Source organism: Macaca nemestrina, chromosome 2, assembly GCF_043159975.1.
Source record: "Macaca nemestrina isolate mMacNem1 chromosome 2, mMacNem.hap1, whole genome shotgun sequence".
Classification (NCBI taxonomy): Eukaryota; Metazoa; Chordata; class Mammalia; order Primates; family Cercopithecidae; genus Macaca; species Macaca nemestrina.
Window position 1 is genome coordinate 183,928,545 of NC_092126.1, and position 23,300 is coordinate 183,951,844.

The window sequence follows — 23,300 nt, forward strand, 5'->3', positions numbered from 1 at the left end:
CTTAGGTGGTAGATCACCCCATATGAAAGCAAGATATCCCAGGTCAGCCAGAGAGACAGTTTTCCTAGGTGAGGCCTCTAACTACTGGAGTCAAATGCATGGTTACTTGGGGAATCACTGCAGAGTAGATGGTGACCAACTGGCTGAGCTGGCTAGTCCTTGGGTGGTAGACCACCTCAAGAAGTAAAACATGATCCTGGGTGGATGGATTCTAGAGCCACACTGCCTGGGTTAAAATCCCAGCCCTGAACCCTATTACCTACGTGACTTCAGGTAAAGTTTGTTTTTTTTCCAAAAATGTTTTTGTGCCTCATTTTCCTTTTCTAGAAAATGAGGATAATAATAGTACCTACCTCACAGGACTTTAATGCAGATTAAATAAGTATATGCATGTAAAGTGTTTAGAATGACGTCTGGCATGAAGTAAGTGCGATGTAGGTATTCACCGTTATTATTATTGCTATCATTACTGGTAGAGGCAGGAGTGGATTCAGAGGTTCAGACAGGCAGGGGGTGCACAGCCTATCTTACTTAGAACAAATGTAAACCCAAGGAACCCATCTCTCCCTCTCATCTCCCAGAGTACATTTCTTTGACTTCTGCTTATTTTGTCTTCTAAAGAAATTTATGACAATGAAATATATGCTTGTGTTCTCTTCTCTTAATTAAAGTTATTTCTATGTTAGATAATAATTCATTGTTACGATGTCTCCTTTGGAATATGTAACAGGTTCTGCTTCTTCGTTGGCTTTGGACCATTGGAAACTGGGGTAGGAAATCAGATGATTGCAGTTGCAATTCAAAGAGCAAGTTGCGTAATCCTCAGTGATACCAAGGTGCAGATAATTTGCCTTATGAAGCTAGGGATCTTGAATTTCTAGTTAAAAATCTCTTTTGAAATACCTTTCTCTGCCACCTAGAAGGTATGAATGAAAAGTGTGCAGTTAAAGAGGTTGATTCCCACTTATCCATGACAACAAAGGGGACATTAACTCCAAGTACTACCCAGGTTGGGCCAAGAGGGGCCTTTGGTCTGACTGTCCTCCATCCATGTCTCCCTCAGCTGCCATGGGGTGAGAAGCCAAAGGATTGTGTTATGCAGAGCCCACGCTCCTAGACCATGCTCTGGATGCCCAGGATCCTGGATTCTCTGTGCAGATGATCTCAAGCCCTTTCCAGTGTCTGCACAGGCTTTTGTTCAGGGTCCTGCCTCTTGACATACACTGTATCACTGGGATGCAAGCCTAGGACCAACATGGGGCTAGGGAACAGCTGTTTGCTGGAAGTTGTGGATAGAGTTTTGCTGTGTGAATAGAGTTTTGCCGTGAAATCTGTTGTGGTCCATAGCAGAGTTGAGGGTGGGAACAAAAGAACCCAGCAGCAGGCTGGTCTCCCTGCATCTTCGCATTTAGAACTCCAAAGAGTCTGAAAATTTGAACTTTACCTCCCAGCTTGATATGAAGGTATATTGCCAAGGCAGAAGGATAGAACATTTTTTTAGCAGTTTGTTAACTCAACTGATAACTTTTAAGTATTTGAGTATGGTATCTGGACCTTTATTTGTACTTTCGCCCAAAGCATGACAAATGTCAGGAGTGGGCCGGATTAACATAGATACACATTAAAAATCCCACGCTAAAATGTGTGTGATTTTCTTTGCTGGTATCAAAGTGCTCAAGAAACAGAGCAGTCAGTTCCAATGCAAGAGCAGAGGAGAGCCAACGAAATACCAGCGATGACTATCTATTACCATTTTTATTATTTCCTTATCTCAAAAATGAGATTTCTGAGAAGGGAAAATATGATCGTATTAATAAAAACCAATAACGGGACAGTTTCACTAGAAGAAAAAGCAGAAGAAAGCAGAGAGAAAAATCCCTAGAGGTCAGTTGTACCAAACATGGTATGTATCGCCTCTCTGTCAGCCAAAGCTGTGGTGTCTAAAATTTATTGCTGGAATAGCTGGAATTCTTAATAAAAATTCCACGAAACCTGGGGGCTTCTGAGCAGCATATGTGAAATTAAGAGAAAATAAATATTTCATCTTCTGTGAAAGTCACAAGTACAAAGAACAAGGTGTTAACAAGATAACAACTAGGTATGAGAGGGTGTCTGTTTTCTTCTTTTCAAGTTCCACATGTTTTCTCTATATATCTAAAGCCAGAGAGTATTGGAGAGAGGGGACTCCATTTTTGTCCCCTTATTGTTCCTGGGGAAATTTGTGCATAGGCTGCTCCTGCTTGGCGAGGTAGCGAACCTGACATGCACACAACTGCCTGACTACTCCTGACCTAGTAGTTACAGCTTCAACACAGGCTGCCAATTTATTCCTGTACCATGTGCAAGGAGGTGCAAACTAGCAATAGCCAGTAGAGAAGAAACTTAGTCTTAGAAATCTGATTCTTTCCATTTCCATTTCAACTCCGAGAATCAGCTGGGGACTCCTTTGAGGAGTCAATCTCAGTCTCTTCATTTACAATCATTGTGTCCTCTGCCAAGTTACAGAATCACCATAAACCTCAGTTTCTTTAGGTGTACCATGAAAATAATAACTAACCTCTGAGGTTTGCAAAAATTGCCAACACAGTGCCAGGTCCACAATAGATGCTAAGTGTTTTGGAGCTCCTTCAGAATCAGTGTAGTACTTTAAGAGAAATTTGGTATATATTTATATCAGACATATAGTGTTTCCTTTTTTATTTCAATAAGAAAAATTCTACCCTTCCCTAAGTTTATTCAATCATTGTTTCTATATACGTGTCATGTGGGTATAGTTCTGGAGAGTAAGTCTATTGGGAGAGCAAATGTGAAATAGAAGATGTTCTTTGACCATTTTCTACCTCTCTTCCAAGGAACTCCTGAGTTAAAAATTCATCTGGCTCCCATTTTCTGCAGAATTTTGCTTATTTGAAATGTTCAAGAAATCAATTGATCTGACTTCAAACAGACGAGGCTTTGCTGGCTGTGTAAAAGCCCTGTTTGTGTCACTCCCAAGTCTGGACTTTACAAGCAGCCAATTCCCTTCATACCTTAGTAGAGGACTTCTTTTTGGCTGCCTGCCCTCTGTGCTGAGCCAAATGTCAGGCTGGGAATGGAGGCAATAAATCTCTGTGAGTCTTCATAGTTAGAATTTCTCCTGTTGCCTCTGATAAGGAAATGACAAAGTCTGTCAGGTCTACACATGAATGTCAGAGAAATTTATAATCCAAATCATGCTTAGCTCAGAAAATGGTAAGCAAAACGTGCTAAACCTGGCTTTGAGTTAACTCAAATAGTTTTGAGGGTTTGGGTTGTGAATGTAGAATTTATGTTCTTTCTTGACTAGATTGCCCTTGGACATTTTTAGAATAAAAAAATTCCTATCTTTTAAAATATTCTGACTAAATATTTAATATTTTTCTATGGGAGAGGGGGCAGCAAAATTCTTTCTAGCTGAAGTTCTTTGCAAAGAAAGGATCTTTTCTTTGCCTGGTAGAGCCACCTTACTGTTTGTACCCCTGCCTCTGCCTCTTTTTCTCCATTTATTTTGGTACTTTCAAGTTTTATGCTAAGTCTCAATGACTGACTGAAATGAACTCAATTGGAAACCAGGAATTCCTCAAAGATGGAAAGATTTTTCCATGATCTATTCACATGCTCTGAGATGACTAATGAAGCCAACCCAGGTCTGGCCAACTCCCTACATGAGCACAGTGAAAAGACTTTCTCAAAATAAAACAAGGAAAACTTTTTTTTTGAGTCTGTATTTGATTTTGAGTGTTTTCTCTCCAGCAACATCACTGACAACATTCACTGTCTAACATTTTAGTAGAAGTGGTAAAAATTGCTTCATACAGTAGCAGTTCCTAGGCCTTACTTTCATTTGCCTGAGACTCAACAACATATATAAAGAAGAGGAAGAGAGTGATGTGATTGTCTATGGTAGAAATACTACAGGGGTTTGGTTAGCCAAGTGGCCCCTTTTAAAGGAACCATGATCATACTGTAGGAGAAACCCATTTAAAATGTTCTCTCCCAAGCCTACAGCCAGTCAGCTCCTGACGATGATTTTGTTGGCACAAAGCAATACAATCAACTAGTTTGGCACAGTCACCATTTGAAGTGAATTGTTCTATATGTTCTTTTTACGGTTGAAACAACTGGTTTGGGTTTTATTGATTTAACTAGCTCTTTTGGTGTCATGTAGATACAGCTTTTCAAACTAGTAAAGCACAGTCATTGTGTGGCTAAAAAAAAACATTGGTTAATCTGAAAATCATGTACATTTGATCTTAGAATGTGTTTTTTACTTATGTTTGAACATGGATGTGTCTGACATCCTGAGAGTTCATTTCAAGCAAAATATTGAATCACAGAATGAAAAATCTACCCAGATATTTTAGCCCTTATGTAGTTTTCCCTTTTTCTCATGTTTATGCTATGACTTGGGACAGGGTAGATTAGGAAATCATTTTGAGGATATTTCTAGGATAGAAGTCTTTCTGTCACTTTTACCCTTATCATACATTTTAGAAGCTCTGAGAGAACTGATAAATTACATAGCAAATACAACTCCCTTGCTTTTCATTTGTTATGTGTTTGCTAAATGCATTAATTTAACAAATATTTTCTTCCTGTCCATGGTGATTCAGGCACTGTACTTCTAGACAGTGACAAATAAGACTGGTGAGATTCCTGCTCTCGTGGAGCTTGTTTTTTAGTGAAGGGAACAAGACAATAAACCAAACAACATAATTTCAGATAGAGGTAACTGCTTAAAAAAGAAACAAAAGGAACAGGATCTTGTGATGGGTTGGGAGTAGCATCGATGCAACTTTAGATGGGCTGTCAAGAAGGGTTTTGCTGAGGAGGTGGCAGCTGAAAGAAACCAGCCATATGACTCTCTGGACAGTGTGCAGGCAGAGTGTTCAGCAAGTGTCAAGGCCAATAATAGTCCTTTATTATGAGGACTAAATGAGCTAGTATGTGTAGGGTGCTTAGAACAGTGCCTGGCATCTATAAGTGCTAATTGTTTTGAATTCACTAAATATTCATTGAGTATCTATCAGGTTCCACTGTCAGTGGTAGGCGCAGGGAATTAAGGTTTACAAAGAGAGAGACCTGACTTCGAGGAGCTCAAGCCAGACTTCAGTGAAATATTTCTCAATGTGTGGTTTACAGATCACTTGTATCTTCCTCACTGGCCTTCCTGGTTCCCAGTCTCCTCTACATGGAACCTGAATAGAAAGGCTTGGGGAGAGGACCAGAAATCTACATTTTCTACAAGTATTCTCTGGTTAATTTTTATGTCCCATAAAGATTGAGAACCACAGTCCTAATGAATAGGTTGTGATTAAACTGTGGTTCTTTTCAATACAGTATCTGTTACAGCATCCAGTATAACCAATTGCCCGTACTGCAAAGAACACCTCATAATACTCAAGAGGAGCTCTGCCCAGTTTATACAGCCACAAATATAATGGAATTATGTTTCACAATTAACATCCTGAAATCCTTAGGGCTAACTTTGTCATTGATCTTGAGCTGCTGGGGAAGTTGGATTAAGCTGCTTTTGGCTATGGTTTGGAAGGTTTCACTCTCAAGTGTCATTTAAAACCTGCCAAAGGAAAAAAAGGTTTTTACCTTTTAGAAAGAATGTGCTAACTAATGTTTGCCAAAAGCTCTTGAATCCTGGAAGACATTCTACTTGTAAGTAGATTAGCCTAATTGAAATTCCTCCTTTGGGCTCCTCCTCATACCTATTTTTCAAGTGTGATGTCACCAAAAGGCGAGATGAGAAAGATTTATTTTATCTCTCTGTGACGTTCTACTATTAGCTTGATGCAAAAGTAAGTTTTTGCCATTGAAAGTAGTGGCAAAAACCATGATTACTTTGGTACCAACCTAATAGAATGTATTCTATTCTATTTATTTTCTCACTTTAGAATAACTTATACAAACTTTAAAATGTTTTAGATTCAGAGATCTCAAGGAACACTTGATACAGGATAGATTCATGCTGATCAGGCTGAGTCACAGTAGCCTCTAAAGTCCAGTCTAGATTCTATGCTGTAAAAGCGTGAGGCTTCTGTTTTCTCATTAAATACTTTCTGAAAAGGGCCTTAGTTTGGGAACAGCTGTATCCCATTCAATTCCTTCTTCATTTCTCATTTTTATCTCTTTACTAGTTTTCATCCATAGGTACTCAATAGCTATGACAGATAAAATGATGGTGATGGAAAAAAGGCCAGCCCTGAGCATGAGGTCAAAACTGATAAAGGTAAATGAACTGATACAAGTTTAAGTCAGGCTAGAATCTTAGACGTGGATCTTAGAAAATTAGACAGAATTGACAAGGCAGTCAAAAGAAGTCATCTTTTGGGGCTACCAGCCTGTCAATTATTTTGTTTTTTTGTTTGTTTGTTTAACTTTTCAGGTTGGCAGTGCTTCCCAACAAAGGGTTTGAAGAATGGGTGAGAAATGTAGACCCCATAAAATCTGTAGGAATCTAAGATAAAAATCTGTTAATGCTTAGTCAGTGTAACGAATGATCAACAAGAACTTAACTGTGACACCAGAGAAAGAGTGTATTAGACAAGAGTTGCACCCCCAGGAAGAAAATCTTCTCCCAACATTTTTATTAGGTTTCACCTGGCAACGTGAATTTTGATGTAAAAACAAGTAGAAAGAAAAGATTCCTTTCTACTTTATTTTTCCCCTTTAAATTCAGCAATTTATTCAAGCTTTTCTTTATTCATTTCTTTATTCAACAAAGATTTGCTGAATGCCAACCATTTGCCAGGTACCGTCCTAATTGCTGGGGATACAGCAAGAAGACAGAAAATGCCTGTCTTTCTAGGGTTTATATGCCTTTAGAATTTCATTTCTTCTTCATCTACAAAAATGATCATAGCCAATTCAGATCCATCAGAGAAGCTAAAATATTTAAAAGGAGCATTCTCTGTAAAAAGTAGGGACTGACAAAGAAACCACGTTTCCTTGGAATTTGGTGATCCTTCAGTTTTCTCTGCATATGAATCAGTTTCTGTGCCTGTCTTTACATTACTGTTTACACAGTTTTGGCTGTGTGCTGGATTTACTGGTGATTTTGGCTAAGACGTTTGTATCCCCAAAATGATTGTTTTCTTGATCATGCATAGGTGATGTGATGGTACTGTCCCCAAATCTTTTGAGTCCAAGTTCGGCACAGCATAGCTGCCTGGAAATTGAAGACGCTGGTTCCCATAAAAGAACCACTGGCTCAGAGACCAAGCACATTTCTTTCCATTTCTACTGTAACATTTATTTCTCAAGAGTATATAGATATTTATTTATATTCACATTTGTAATCTCTTCTCCAACTAGAGAGAATGTATGCTTTAAGGGTAGAATGGCATTTTTGGCCTCATTCACTGCTAAACTCCCCAATCTAAAACAGTGCCAGCCACAAGGTAGATTCTCAACACATGTTGGTTAAGTGAATTAATAGAGTTTTTACTATCCTTGAAGTCTAATTAGTCATTTACTTCTACTGTATTTGTATAAAGAACTTTTAAAAAACTCAACTATCAGAGGGAGTCGTCTTGTATCAGGATTTGATTATTACACTGTAATTGTGGGGCCAAGCACAGGCCTAGTAACTAGGATATATGAACCGTCACTTATTTTTTCAAGTTGTTTAAAGTTTCTTTGCTTCAGTTTCCTTTGTTTTTCTTTATATTTCTGTGTGTCAATATCTTTATTTCTCAAATGGTGTTAATAATAAACTTATCTAGCCTAATTTTAGGGTTGCTTTGGTGACTAAATATGTGCAAATACTTGAAACGACATCAAGAAATCTACTAAAGTGAGGTACCGATAGTTTACCCTACTATATTTTAATTGTTACCCATTATTTCTCTGACTCTGTCTATGTTTATTTTCCTTCATTACCATGAATTTGATGCCAGCAAGTCTTAGCATGTTATACATATACAGGTGCAAAGAAACCTAATACTCTAGTACTTTGGTTTGATAACTCTGGTTTGGTCTATTGAGATAAGAAATTATTTGGTAACTGAGCTGTTTTAGATAAGAAAGGATTATCAGGGACCTGGTTTTTAAATACAAGAAAGTCTCTGATAAAAGAAGGTTGGAGTGAGGGCAGGGGGAGGGGGGCGTTGGACCTCAATCCACTGGCAAATATGTGATCTTTCTGTAGGAGTTCTTTGGTGAGGACCCTTGGGAGGCAGAGAACAGGCAGAGATGCAGAGCGCAGGTGCACAGGCCAAGTACAGTACTCAGAAAAATAAAGGAAATGTGTATCTTTCTGATTGAGCTCTGTAATTCTCCCACAAACACTATGAGTATTATTGTTTACTGCTAGCACTTATGGACAATAGAACAGGAGATCAAATCTTCTGTCCTGGCTTCTTTCACACATGAGAGACAATTTGAAAAAAACAGTATAGTTATTATCCATGATCTCCCTCTTTGCTCTTGTGATCGCATTCAGTGGATAACTTGAGCAGCTACTCTAAAATTTAATCTGACTTTACAGAACCCCCAAACCACATCTTTGGGAATTACAGAACTCTGTAAACTACGGTTTTATTTTTTTTCTATTTCATAGATGAAAAAGTGGATCTAAGTGACTTGTCTAAGATTGTATAGCAGGTAGAAAAATGATTCCAAATCTTAATCCAAGTTGGTGCTCATTTTGTTGCATTTGGCTTCCTGTAGGTAGAAACCTTTCTTTAATTATTGCACATGAGCTGATTTCATTTGGAAGGATCAGAAAAAATTTATTTATTCAGTGTATACTTAATCAAATTTTGCAGACCCATATCTGTAACTGACAACTGTTTACAAGTACTAATTGTTTCAGCAACTATGTTTTAAATTGATGTAAGAGAGACTGGTTAGTGTAGTATCTTCCCAATAGCTGTCTAGGTTCAATCCAAGCTCTACCATTTTACCAACTGGGCAACCTCAGGCAAGTCTTTTCATTGCTTTGTACATTTGTAGTTTTATTTTTCTCCAAAATGGGAAAATTTGTATTAGCTCATTGGTTTGCTGTGAATAATTGAACATATATAAAGCATAGAACCATGCCTCGCACATAGTAAATACTATATATGTGTTTATTTTCATAGTACTGAGATACAAATGTAGATAAGACCAGAGCACATTAGAGTTTATCCTTAAGGGTTCTCATTTTGAACATAGTTTTGTGTAAAAAAAAAAAAAGAAAAAGAAAGAAAGAAAAAAGAAAAAAGCAGTTTCTAAATGAAAAAGCAGCATTTCATTCTGTAGTCTCTTGATGCAGTAATTCAAAGTCATCACTAGATGGCAATTGTGATCCATGCGACTTCAGCTGCAGCAGGTACTAACTGATGGGTCCAACCCTGGCGTCAGTGTTTTCTATACCCTACAGCATTGAGAAGTCAGGCACTTTCTTTCCCACAAAGTGAGCCTTTAACAAAACTCCAGTCAGCAAAACTTTCATTCTGTGGTCACCCTTGGGGCTCACCCATAGGCACCTAGTCCTTCTGATGACAGCCTCACAGAAGGGTGGGTTTACCTGCCTGCATCTTATTATACATTTTCATATCAGGAGTTCCTTTCACCAGATAGCAACAGGACAGTGTCAGGATCCTGGGTCAAGAAGATCCGTTAGTGGTTCTTAAAGTGTGGTCCCCCTGCCAGCAGCCTCACCATCATCTAGCAATTTGTTAAAAATGCAAGTTTTTGGGCCCCATCAGATCTGCTGACCACTATTTTAATAAGCCTTCCAGATGATTCTGATGTCTGCTGAAGTCTGAGAACCACTGAGATAAACCAGTGCATAGCATCATATATAAAGGTTGGTGCTGGAAGGGTCCTCAGAGAACATTTTGCCCAGTCCTTCCATTTTGCTGAGAAGGAAAACAGGTCCAGAGAAGTTAAATGACTTACTACAAGTCATAGCAGTAGGCATGTGGCAAAGCCGGGCTCCAGGCTGGTGAGTGGCATGTCCCACCTTTCCTCATGTGCCCCTCTCCCCTTCTTGCCATCTAAACTGAGGCCACTAGGTACACATTCTAGCCTGATACCTACTCATGAAATGAAAAAGTCATTTATTCTTGCAGGAGTTTGTTCATTTCAATAGACATTTCTATGGCGATACAAAATTGAGTATGATGAATTCACTACAGTCCAGAGTGTGTGCATATGTGTACATGCATGTGTATGTGTGTGTGGCATGTAGGGAGGCATGAGGGAGGATCAAGTAAAAGTCATCATCTCAATTGATAGGAGAGGGATATATGCAGAGTGCCATGGGAAATAGGTGAGTGCAGCGAGGGATTAGGTAACACAGGTAAGAGGAAGAAACTTTGGAGCTGACCTTGGGTGATAAGTAGGAGTTCAGCAGCTGTAGAAGTCAGGATAGGGCATTTGGGGAGAGGGATCAGAATATACAAGCACATGGAGCCATGAAATAGTGTAGGGGGATCACAAGAGTTTTGTTTGAAGGGAAGGGTGTGGTGGAAGAGTGATCATGTTGTAAATAATAATAACATTACTACCACTAATACTAATAGCGGGGACTTATTAAATGTTAACTGTGAGCCAAGCCCTGTACTAAACATTTTATATCTATTATTGATTTAATTCTTAAACGATTTTGCAAGAGTCTACTCTTATTTCCACTTTACAGATGACAACGAACATGCCTACACTGTGCTAGCTTCCTTAAAACCAAGTGTTACTTTTTTCCATTTCTTAGACCAACATTGAACTTAGAAAAAGAGCTTTCATGTTTACTTCTTCCAGGATGTCCATAATTGCAAAGTAAGTATCTATTTGCAGGAGAGGAGGAGTATATTCTTAATATATATAATTTTATTATAAGCACATTTTCATAAATGCATTAAATCAGGAAAATTTTGGCAATAATTTGGATATTTTAACTCAAAGAATGAAGGTCCCATTATTCTTTAGCATATCAGCAACTTTAGAAGTAGCCAATTTTTCATGATAACAGAAGAATTGTATCTTAAAAGTGGCTAAGAAAGCTCATTTCAATTGCTTGACTCACTAAAGAAAGGAAGCTGAGTAATGAATGAATAACCTGGTCTGAAATCATTGGTCTGTTTTATTTTTGGTTTTGACTATATAAGTGTTCATTGTGAATGTGCTTTCCACAGTCACTGTTACTGTCTTTCCTTCATTGCGTAGGACTGCCCACAACAAAACTAAAAATTCGAGTTATAATTAAAGTTCTAGTAGGATTCAAAATCTTACCTAAATTTTCCCAGGTAAGATTCAAGATGTTTCTGGATTCTTTAAGATATTTTTGAGTGATTTTACTTTTTTCTGAGAAGATACATTTTCTTTTCTTTTTTTCAAAGTCTCGCTCTGTCGCCCAAGCTGGAGTGCAGTGGTGCGATCTCAGCTCACTGCAACCTCCACTTGCCAGGTTCAAGCGATTCTCCCTGCCTCAGCCTCCCAAGTAGCTGGGAATACAGGCACCCACCACCACGCCTGGCTCATTTTTGTATTTGTAGTGGAGGCAGGGTTTCGCCATGTTGGCCAGGCTGGTCTCGAACTCCTGACCTCAGGTGATCTGCCCGCCTTGGCCTCCTATAGTGCTGGGATTACAGGTGTGAGCCACCATGCTCAGCCCTGAGAAAATAAATGTTCTGTTACTACTTTCTCATCTGTAAAATATTGGCATTGGAGGAGATAATCTAGAAGGCCCCTTCCAGCTCTAATGGTCTGTGGATTTATGATTTAATGATTAAATGGCACAAATAACCCATTTCTTTGTTTTCTTTGTAGTAAAATTTTAGTATTCATGAAAGAAATTATAAGACCAAATCTCTCTCCATAAATTTTTAAATGGCATATCTAAAATAGCTCTAGATTTCACTTTTTAGGATCACCGAGACTCTATCCAGCTCAAAGACGTGTTTATGTATTTCCACCTGACATTTTACACATTTTAGGAGCCAATAATAAGGCCATTTTTAAGTAGATGCCATTAGAAATGATTGATAGCCAGTTTATGTTTTAAGGTGAAAGAGGTACACTTTAATGATGCTCTGCTTTTCTGATTGCTACGATAACAACTTTCAGCTTTACCAGCCCACATTACAACTTTGATCTTTACACTCATGTTCATAGCTGAAGGTGAAATGCTTTCTCAAGAAAATCTAGAAAATTCAATCCAATTTTTAACCTTTCTTGTCTAGAGAAGTTGAATAGCCTACAGGTTGCTTTATCTTGAATCAAAGAAAGGGAAATAACACCTGCAAGGAAGAACCTATTACGTTTATTATTATTTTTTAAAAATTTTGTGATTGAGAGCAAAATTTGCATTTTACTTCCCCTGGACATTTTGTCTTTATCACCTGTCGATTTTGGAGTCAATTACAGTATTTTTTCTGTTTACCAATTATAAAAGCAATATATGTTTATTTTGAAAAATTTGCAGAAGAGTATACATAGGGGCACAAAACTGTCTAAAATTCTGCCACCCAGAGTTAGCTATTAATATTTTATTTTTATTTAATTCTAGATAAACATGAACATTAGGAAACTGGGGCCAGGTGTAGTGGCTCACACCTGTAATCCCAGCACTTTGGGAGGCTGAGGTGGGCGGATCCCTGGAGTTCAGGAGTTCGAGACTAGCCTGGCCAACACGGCGAAATCCTGTCTCTACTAAAAATACAAAAATTAGCCTGGTGTGGTGGTGTGAACCTGTAGTCCAAGCTACTCAGGAGGCTGAGGCAGGAGAATTGCTTGAACCCAGGAGGTGGAGGTTGCAGTGAGCCGAGATCATGCCACTGCACTCCAGCCTTGGCAACAGAGCAAGACTGTGTCTCAAAAAAAAAAAATAAATAAAGAGAGAAAAAATCAAGAAAAAAGAAAAAAGAAAAAGAAATTGGCAACAAGTTATACATTATATTTTGAAATATTCTTTAAAAAATTAATAGTTGGCCGGGCGCGGTGGCTCAAGCCTGTAATCCCAGCACTTTGGGAGGCCGAGGCGGGCGGATCACAAGGTCAGGAGATCGAGACCACAGTGAAACCCCGTCTCTACTAAAAATACAAAAAATTAGCCGGGCGCGGTGGCGGGCGCCTGTAGTCCCAGCTACTCAGGAGGCTGAGGCAGGAGAATGGCGGGAACCCGGGAGGCGGAGCTTGCAGTGAGCCGAGATCGCGCCACTGCACTCCAGCCTGGGCAACAGCGTGAGACTCCGTCTCAAAAAAAAAAAAAAAAAAAAAAAAAAAAAAAAAAAAAAAATTAATAGTTAACTCATATGCATAATGAGTTAAATCTCTATCTTCAAAGATAACATTATTATTGTATAAAAGGTTATAAAACTCTTTAGTTTTCATTATTTTGTGATTTTTTAAGAGTCATTTTGACTTAGGTTCATTTTGTTTGTTTGCTTTCATCTCTCCTTGTTCTAGAAAACATTTAAGGTAATTTCAGCACCTCTTCTTCCAAGTGAGTATAATGGAGGAAAGCAAACCTCTGAAATTCAAACTACATAGTTTTTTAGTTTTTTATTTTTTAATTTTTTTTTTACATAAGACCTTTGCTTTATGAACAATAGGTAAATTTTAACAAACTGAGGAATAGCACTATAAAGATTTCTATTGGAACATAAAGAAGCCCTTTAGAACATGAGTAGTGACTCCCCTTTTATTTCGTCATAAGTATGCATTTTTCAAAAGCATGTTCATAAACCTACCAATCAGTGTTCTCTTTGAGGGTAGAGCTCTGGTTTTATTGCTCAATATTCCCTCAGTGTCTAGAACTGTTCCTGGTCCATTGTATTTGCTAGGTAGATGCTCGTGGAGTTTAAATGAATCAAATCAAATCAATTCCAAATATTCTTATACTGTCATGATAGGTGGAGTTATGATTTTAAATTGCTTTGAAATAAGAAGCAGTAGTGGTTAAGACCTTTGGTTCTGCTCCCTCTTGCTGATTTTCAAAGCCCTGTAAAGATGAAGTGAGAGAACCTTGGTGTAACTCTTAGCGTGGTACTTGAGCCCACATAATAACTGCCAAATGGATGCTAGATTTTAGTGATCTGTGCTATTTTTTACTATACATATTTTTTCTTCTAAATAAGAACTTATTTTTCCTGAGGACTTTCAGTTAGATTGTTCCATAACAGGTATAAGCTATTTATTTAGGGATTGTATGTAAAATATCTTAAAGACTTTGTAGGTAGAATAAAACATACTGTACAACAAAGTTATATATAATTATTATTTTACATAGTATATATCAGCCTAACAGTTTAATGTCTCATTCATTCATAATGTTTAATGGGAACGTATTTGAAAATAAAGAGTGCTATAGAGCCATAAATGTAATTTATAGTTCTTGCCATAGCACTTTTACTTCTAAGTCTCTCAAGGATTCAACAGGTATAAAATGGACCCTTTTGATGAATGAGCAATTTGGGGCAGCAACTAATGAAACCAGACTTTTTTCCTGTATGTGGAAGCTGTGCAAGAATGCCCAGATCATTGCTGCTAATCTACCTTGCGTCTGTTTGACAGCATCTCAGGGAATTGTATCAGCCACATCAAGCCAGGCACATAAACAAGTCCAGTACTGTGAAATTAGCATGTGGGCTCTGAACAATGGAATTCTCTGGTCAGTGCTGTCCCACAGGGACAATGTGAGTCACATATCAACTTTATGTTTTCTATTATCCATATTGATAAGTAAAAAGAAACAGGTGGAATTAATGTTATTAAACCATATTTGGTAATATTTATTAATATATTTATTTATATTTATTACTATTATTTAACTCAAAATATTAAAAATATCATCATTTCAACATGCAATCAATATATAAAGTATTAATGAGACATTTTACATTCTGTTTTTCAAATTTCATTAGAAATTTGGTGTATATTTCACACTCACAGCACATCTCAGTTGGGACTAGCCACATTTCACATGCTGAATATCAGAATGTGGTTAGTGGCTATCATATTGAACAGTGCAGCTATAGTCATTCCTGCTTTGCCACCATTGGAGGTGCCAGAGGGTGGCAATGTGGTGTAGAGGAAAGAGAAAGACCAGCCCAGAATCTTAGACTATGACTGTTCCTGACTCAAAAAAATGATTTAGTTTCTTTCACTGGGTCTCAAATTCCTACTCTTTATAATGCGGGTTGTTAATAACTGCCATACTCTTTTCAGGAAGCTGTGGGGAAGATTAAATAAGATATTGTATGTGAAAGTGCTCTGTTAGATCATAAAACACCACACACATGTAAGGCATTATTAGCTCTTTTATTGTAGATTTACTCTCATGACTTGCCCAAGGCCACATTCCAAGTTGGTAGGAGAATGAAGGATAGAATCTGGGGCTCCTGACTTCCAGCCATCTGCTTCAGCTAAAGGCTGTTCATACCAAGCTAGTTTTAAAATTTCTTTTTATTTTTAAAAGTCTTTTTATTTTAAAAAGTTGAGGAAGGAAGACAGTGGCAGTAAGAAGTAAATTCCATATTGAACAGTAAGGGTCTTCTTGGCCACAGTCATAATGTTCTGCAGTCAAATTATACATACAGAATATTTATATACTTATATACTCAGAATTACAGCCATCAAAAACTGGAGTTTATTGCTGTCATATAATATAAAACCTCATGTTCTTCAAAGTTTCAAACAACTTTTAAAATGAACTGTGGTTTCCCCACTCTATTTATTTCCAAAGTATAGTACAACCACAAGAAAGCCCTTCCGTAGTGGGCTTGATTAATAAAACAGATATGGATCAATTCAACAGGTTTTCCATGGATATTTTTGGTTACAGATGTAGCTCATTAATTCCCATGTGTGGGACACCACCTCTCTAGTGTAAATCCAAGAGACACATTAACATCTGAAGAGAAAATGGGAATAATTCAGTTCAACCCATATTATTTAGTACATACTATGTGTAAGGCATATTAGGTATCTTAATGAGCAAAAAGCTTGTTTTTATGATTATTGTCACTTAGAGGTATATGTTATTTAACTTGAGGAAAATATAGAATCTGTCTACCAAAATATCTATGTTCTATGATTCAGGAATCTATATTTTTGGAGGGTAAAAGGGTCAGAAAGAAAACTCCAGATTATTAAAAAATAATTTAAAAAGTTACCTTCTGTGCTTTTGGAGGGCATGCAAAAGATTAGTTATCATGATCTATTTCCATTTTCTTAATTGTATGCCTATAATGGTGTTCATATTTAAACTTTTTTGATCATTATCTACATTTGTTTCAAATACACTTCTCCACAGAACTTAATAAACTACATAAAACATTAAGAGTTTTATACTATGTCAAGTTAAACCAAGTCCATTTTCATTGAGAAAAAGGTGTACATTCAAAAAATTCTTTATATTTTTTCAATCGAAATTCATTTAAAAAATACTTTCAGCTGGTTATTTTCACTCAAAAACTTATAATTTGTAAGCTTCAGGCCTGCCTGAATTGATGACCATGTTGAATAAATGTAATTTTTATTTTTACTTGCTGAATCATTGCTGTTGACCATTGAATGAAATAGTTTATTGAATAGCCTTTACATTTTATTGCTTTTGCACCCTAGTTTAAAAACAAAGAGCTTAATTTCTTAAAAGTTCAATAAAATGTATTTTTGATATTTCCACCCGAACTTTACAAGCAATTTCTCTCCTCTGCCCTTTAATAAACACCTTCTGTATTTTTATGATTTAGTTTAACATTATTATTATACTTTTTTTACTGGGAGAGCTCATCAATGCCCTTGGCAGTAAGATTTTGTTACAAGAAAGCCAGAAGCTGAGCCTGTCATTGGTTGCAACAATTATAAAATACCTCTGGGTTGAGTTCAGAGCTTTACTCTGACATTATGACTGTTACCCACATCATGCCTCTTTCTCCAGTTTTTCTACTATCCACAAGTCCTACAATCTGCTGCTTCGATGAGCATGTATTTTTTATTCACTGGGTTTGCATTATAAAGATTTCATTTGGAGAACATCTGGCTTTGATGGAATCCAGTCAAAATAATTAGTGGTACCTATATTAAAAATGTAATGCCTTAGTAAAATCATTAATGTATTTGCATTTCTCTAGAAACTCTAAATGGATTCATTCTAGACAGGATGCAGTCAATGAGGGATTAACGATAAGGCTAAATGCTGTACTTTTCCTTTTGTTCAGGTATCCACCCCGCCCCAACAAGAACACGAAAAATCTGGGGAATCTTAGCAATTCATTCTTTTAATTATGAAATAAAATTAAATAGACTATAAAAACCATTGTACTATTATATATTAGGAAATATTGAGTCGTGTGTCCAAAAGTCACACTTAAGACCAGGCAATAGTAATAAGCATAGGATGGCTGTGGATACTATGAGATAATGTCTACTTGTCAGAAATGGATGGTATGTTGTGTGTTTTTTTTTTTTCTGTCAAAGTTTGAAAGTTAATGAGGTACTTTATGTTTTTATTGCTTTCACTGAGAGATCAATTAAGGAATAAAAGGGATTCTGGCGTGCTGTTATTATTATTTTTCACTGTGAGTATATTCAATATCACATACAAAGAAAGCCATTTTTGTCATATCATGCTCTGTTTCATTCATCCTAGATTGTTTTTAGGAAAATTTAGTACATATCACTTCAGTCATCTGAAAAGAATCATTTCTTCATTACAGCTCATAACTTAAAACTATAAAATATCAGCCAGAAAAAAAATTGGCCCAATTAAGAGAAATATGATAATGGTAGAAAAACACATATAGACATGACAGAGATGATAAGATTATTTTAATTTTCCCATTTGCACTGGAATTATTTATGTTACAAATCTCCAGATCTTTTATTACTTAAAACCCTCTGCTGAATCATGAAAAGAAGCTTAAGTTAGCAATTTTCCTCCGCAAAATCTAACTCCTAGCATCTGGTGAACATTTGGATACCTAGTCAAGATCTATGGAAATGATTATTTTAAGACTGTATTCAACATGCCTAGACTTAAAAATCAGCTAGGATCACACTCTGCACATGTATTTTACTATAGGGGATTTGAAAACCTAATATAGTAGCGATGGTCTCAAGGCTTTTGCAATGATGGAAATGGGGATGGGAGACAGGACATGCAGGCAGGCTAGACACTGAGCGTCTGCCAGGGGCCCTTGTGCTCCTGGACAGCGATCTGCATCTTTACCTGTGGACCACCCAGACCACTGCCCTGCCCTCTGTTGCTCCTCACACTTACATTTATACTTGACAGGACTGTTGAATCAAAGACCAATGTCCTTGCTGGTGCCTTCCTGTAACACCCCTGGGACTGGTTTCTGTCTCTTCAGCAGATGCTGCTCAGCTTCCACAGCAACTTCTAAAGTAGAAAAAAGAGGATACTTTTACTCAGGGCAATTAGAAGTGGATTATCAAAGTGTATTATTCTGGATCATACGAGAAATTGCATAATAGGAATGTATAAATACGTAAAATGCTATTAGTTTATTTTTCTGCATATGCTATATGTAGTTTTTGTCCAAATAAACAACAAATTGTATATCTTTATTGCTTTTCATGGTTGTATTATGTGATAAGTTCTCACCAGTTTAATTTCCATTAATACAGATTGGAGATAATTGGAAAGAATTTGGGCATTTGCCATAGAGAATGCAAATTTATGAAGAAATATTAATAATACCTCAGGGAAAAAAGTTAATTTTATTTAAGAAAAATGAACTTTTTAAACAATACATTTCCCATCAATTTACATATGGCAGTATTTGAGTTATAAATTATTCTTGATTATTTATCAAATCAGGTGTGATGGGGCTTTAATATGGTGACACTTTTATGTTTTCATTTGAATTTTTGGCACAATTTAACTAGTTGAATAAACTTTGTAAGTTATCTATAACCTAGACTCTTTAGAAATCATATGGGACTTGTCTCCAATTAAAATGAATTTCAGAAATTTAACTCTGTTTTGGGTAATAGATACTCTCTATTTTGTTTTCGTGTGTTTCACAGGAACTGGTTTAAGAAATATCTACATTTGCTGTTCAACAAATATTTTAACAGGAACAACTTCAGTCATTCAGATAAATACATCAGTTTGAAAGCCAGCATTTGTTATAAGCGCAGAATTGGATATCAAATTTAGTAAGTTTGAAATGTGATTTAAGTGGTATATTCTAGAGTAGTACTGTCCAATAAAACTTTCTGTAATTATGAAAATTTTTCATCTTTACACTATTCAGTATGGTAGCTACCAGTCATGTGTAGCTACTGAGCACTTGAAATATGGCTAGTGTGATGGAGGAACTTAATTTTTAGTTTTACTTAATTTTAATTAATTTGAGTTAATTAAGCTACCTGTGGATAGTGACTCTAGTATTAGAGAGTATAGTTCTAGAATTTCTGTGTATTTAGCACTCAACACAAAATGAAGTACTTGAATGTCTTCTATCTGCAAAATGATTCTAAAAAAGCAGTAGTGTTCCTAAAGCACAAGGCCCAGCCTCTGACATGTGGCTTTCCCTACAGAGGCTACACAATGTGTGTTCAGGCCCGAAGGATGGATACAGCAGCATCTTGCACTTTGGCTCAACTTGTGGATATTTAGACATAAACTTTGGTTTAGCCATAGGTGATTCGAGAACCTTTGCCTCTGGAAAGCCATGGGATTTCAAATTATCTTTAGCAATAAAGTTTGGTGATAGTAAATGGACTCAAGAGTTTGACTTTCCAGTTCACTCTCATGTAGTATGACTTCTTGCAGAAGACTGGCAGGAAATACAGACATATATGAAAGGAGATATACCACAAACGTAGTTGCCTCCATGAAAAAAACTCTCCAGATTCAGACTGGATATCAGGAAGAGGCTTATAAGTAATTTTTGTGCCTCTTTTATATCATTCTTCAATACATATTTATTGAGTATGTACTATGTGCAAAGTATAATGCTTAGTGTTGGAGATACAATGTTGAAGAAATAAATTAGATACCGCCCTTCCCTCATGCTGCTGAACTGCATTAGACAATAAGATTTTTTTCATTTTTTCTTCTTCTTCTAAAAAATCATTTTTTTCTTTCTGGTTATGGTGAAAATAAAACAAGAAGAAGATACATAGCATAATACAAACGCTGAAGATCACTGTTATGTACATGTCATGTATCTTATTCAGTTTACCTCTCTCTGAACAACTTTCCCAGACCCGCACCTTGGTAGCTGATGAAACTGCTTTTTGAAATGCAATAGTGGAAGCAGAGAAAAAACACTGAAGACACCTCAATTGCCATTTTTCGACCCTCAGACTAAGGGTCATTTAACACTGAGTGTTTACCACATATTATTTAAAGAGGCTCTTTTCTCTCTATGATGCAGAAGAATGTCCTTTAAAATAATTGCTAGTTAAAAGACATTTTTGTTGCTGTTAATGTGATGACACTTTTTTACTTCGTTATTCATAACACTGTGAGAAAGAGTGCTACAATTACTGTTTATGAAATTAATCAAATTATTCAATATTCAAGCACCATTGTAGGAGCTAAAGGGAACCGTTAGCTACACAGGCAATCTGTACCTCATTGTATTTCAGTTAATTTTTGAAGAATGAGCCACAAATTTGGCACAGTACTAAGCAAGAATTATTTAGTTAGATTTGTTTTTTCTTCTCCACACAGCAGCTGCATAATTAAATATATGGTCTGACCTGCATTTATAAAGTGAATTTTCAAATACGTCACTGATGGAAATCTAAGGATGAAAAGAATTAAGAATTAAATTAAATTAATGCAACTACAATACTTAGTATTTAAAGTATTTTAAGACCAAAAAGTAATTGTTCTAAATATATTAATTGGTAATATCCTCGAGGTTGTAGACAGACGCTTAAAAATAATTTTTAAAAATGAATTATGAAGCAATGAAAGAAACCAAAAGATAGATAAACATACATAAATACTTAAAAACCAGTTGCAGGTAAAATTTTCGTGAACAAAATTAAAAGGTGAAGGGGAGTTTGCTTTATTCCTTAAAAATGTTATACCTTATGGAGGTTTTAAAACATAGCCAGATTCTTTGATTCTCCTCTGTGTTCTCTCCCATTGAATCTGGGAGAGCTTATGAACTGACCAGTTGAGCACAGTGGAGCAGGCATTATGTAACTTCTGCAGCAGAATCACAAAAGGCCATGAGGCTGACCTTGATTGCTGGAACATTGTCTTTTGGAGCCCTGAGTCTCCAAGTGAGAAGTCTGACTACCTAGAGACCACCTCGCAAGAGAAGCCACATGTAGGCACTCCTGTTGACAATGCCAGCAAATTTCAGTCTTCCTTTTATCACTGCCAGGGTACTAAATATGTGAGCAAAACCATGTTGGGCCCTTCAGTCAACCAGTTGCCAGATGAGTAAGTCATAAGAGCAGAAAAGCTTCTAGACCTACCTCAATTCCTGACTTCTAAAATTGTGATATAAAATGTTTATTGTTTTATGCTGCTAAACTCTGATTTTTATTATGCAGCAAAGATAGCAGGAGCATACCCTCTTATATTTATGATATTTTTACAACAGAAAGTTGGAAAACTGAATGTGGAATACACTCTGGGAAAAGTTGTTTGCAAGAATTAAAAGGCAGTCTTAGTATCTTTCCAATAGAAAGAGCTCCTACAAATCACCAAGAAAAAAATACTCACACCATATAGGAAAATAGGCAATTAAATTTACAAAAGAAGATAATAAAAAGCTAATAAATATGTTAGAAAGCCCTCAATCTCATTAGTAATGAAAGGAAATGCAAATTAATCTATGAAATTAACCTTTCAGTTATCAAATCAGCCAAGATGAAAATATATTTAATGTTGGTTGGGCTAAGTGAGCGTATAAATGGCACAGACTTACTGGAAAATAAATTGACATTATATACCCAGAGTTTTAAAAATATTTATATTCTTTGATGCTTCTAGGAATTCAGATAAAGAAGTAATCAGAAATAAGGTAAAATAATATAGAAAATGTTTATACAGTTCTATTTATAGGAATAAAAGTATAGAAACAAGCTAAAAATCAATACAGTTAAGTAAATTATGTATTTTATATTATAGAATATTGTTTTATTATTTAGAATGGAATTTTCAATATTTTTCCTTTGTTAATTCTGATCTGGGCACACCATAGCAGAACAGAAAAATCTTAGTATGGACACATAGACTGAGCTTTGAATCCTAGATTTGCCATTTACTTTTCCTGGTGATATGGTTTGGCCTCACCCAAATCTCATCTTGAATTGTAGTTCCCATAATCCCCACATGTTATGGGAGGGACCCAGTGGGAAGTAAGTGAATCATGGGGGCGGTTACCCTCATGCTGTTTTCGTGACAGTGAGTGAGTTCTCACAGGATCTAATGGTTTTGTAAGAGACTTCTCCCTGCTTCACTTATATTTTTCCCTGCTGCCACCATGTGAAGAAAGACATGTTTGCTTCCCCTTCTGCCATGATTGTAAGTTTTCTGAGGCCTCCCCACCCATGCTGAACTGTGAGTCAATTAAACCTCTTTCCTTTATAAATTACCCAGCCTCGGGTATGTCTTATTAGTAGTGTGAGAACAGACTAATACAGTAAGTTGGTACTGGTACTGGGGTGCTGCTATGAAGATACCCTAAAATGTGGAAGTGACTTTGGAATTGGGAAACAGGCAGAGGTGGGAACAGTTTGGAGGGCTCAGAAGACAGGAAAATGTGGGAAAGCTTGGAACTTCCTAGAGACTTGCTGAGCAGCTTTGACCAAAATGCTGATAGTGATATGGATAATGAAGTCCAGGCTGAGGTGGTCTCAGATGGAGATCAGGAACTTTTTGGAAACTGTAATAAAGGTCACTCTTGCTATGTTTCAGCAAAGAGACTGGCACATTTTGCCCCTGCCCTAGAGATCTGTGGAAATTTGAACTTGAGAGAGATGATTTAGGGTGTCTGGTGGAAGAAATTTCTAAGTGGCAAAGTGTTCAAGAGGAAGCAGATCATAAAAGTTTGGAAAATTTGCAGCTTGATGATGCAATAGAAAAGAAAAACCAAATTTTCTGGGGAGAAATTCAAGCCTGCTGCAGAAATTTGCATAAGTAATGAGGAGCCAGATGTTAATACCAAGACAATGGGGAAAATATCTCCAGAGTATGTCAGAGACCTTCATGGCAGCCTCTCCCATCACAGGCCCAGAGGCCTAGGAAGAAAAAATGGTTTTGTGGGCTGGCTGTGTGCATCCTAGGGACTTGGTGCCCTGTGTTCCAGCCTCTCCAGCTGTGGCTGAAAGGGACCAAGGTACAGCTT

General features: G+C 36.8%; 1 protein-coding gene across 5 annotated transcripts in view; it reads right to left on the bottom strand.

Moving 5' to 3' along the window:
• Positions 1 to 23,300, bottom strand: part of LOC105477469 (collagen type VIII alpha 1 chain) — a 150,299-nt gene that overhangs the window by 35,777 nt on the left and 91,222 nt on the right. For 4 of the 5 annotated variants that reach the window (XM_011733975.3, XM_011733974.3, XM_011733972.3 and 1 more), the window contains exon 2: positions 18,236 to 18,355. The gene's annotated coding sequence lies outside the window, so the exon portion shown is untranslated. Of the gene's footprint in view, positions 1 to 3,029; positions 3,146 to 18,235; positions 18,356 to 23,300 lie in introns of all 5 variants that reach the window. The other variant, XM_011733973.3, reaches the window with a different exon arrangement.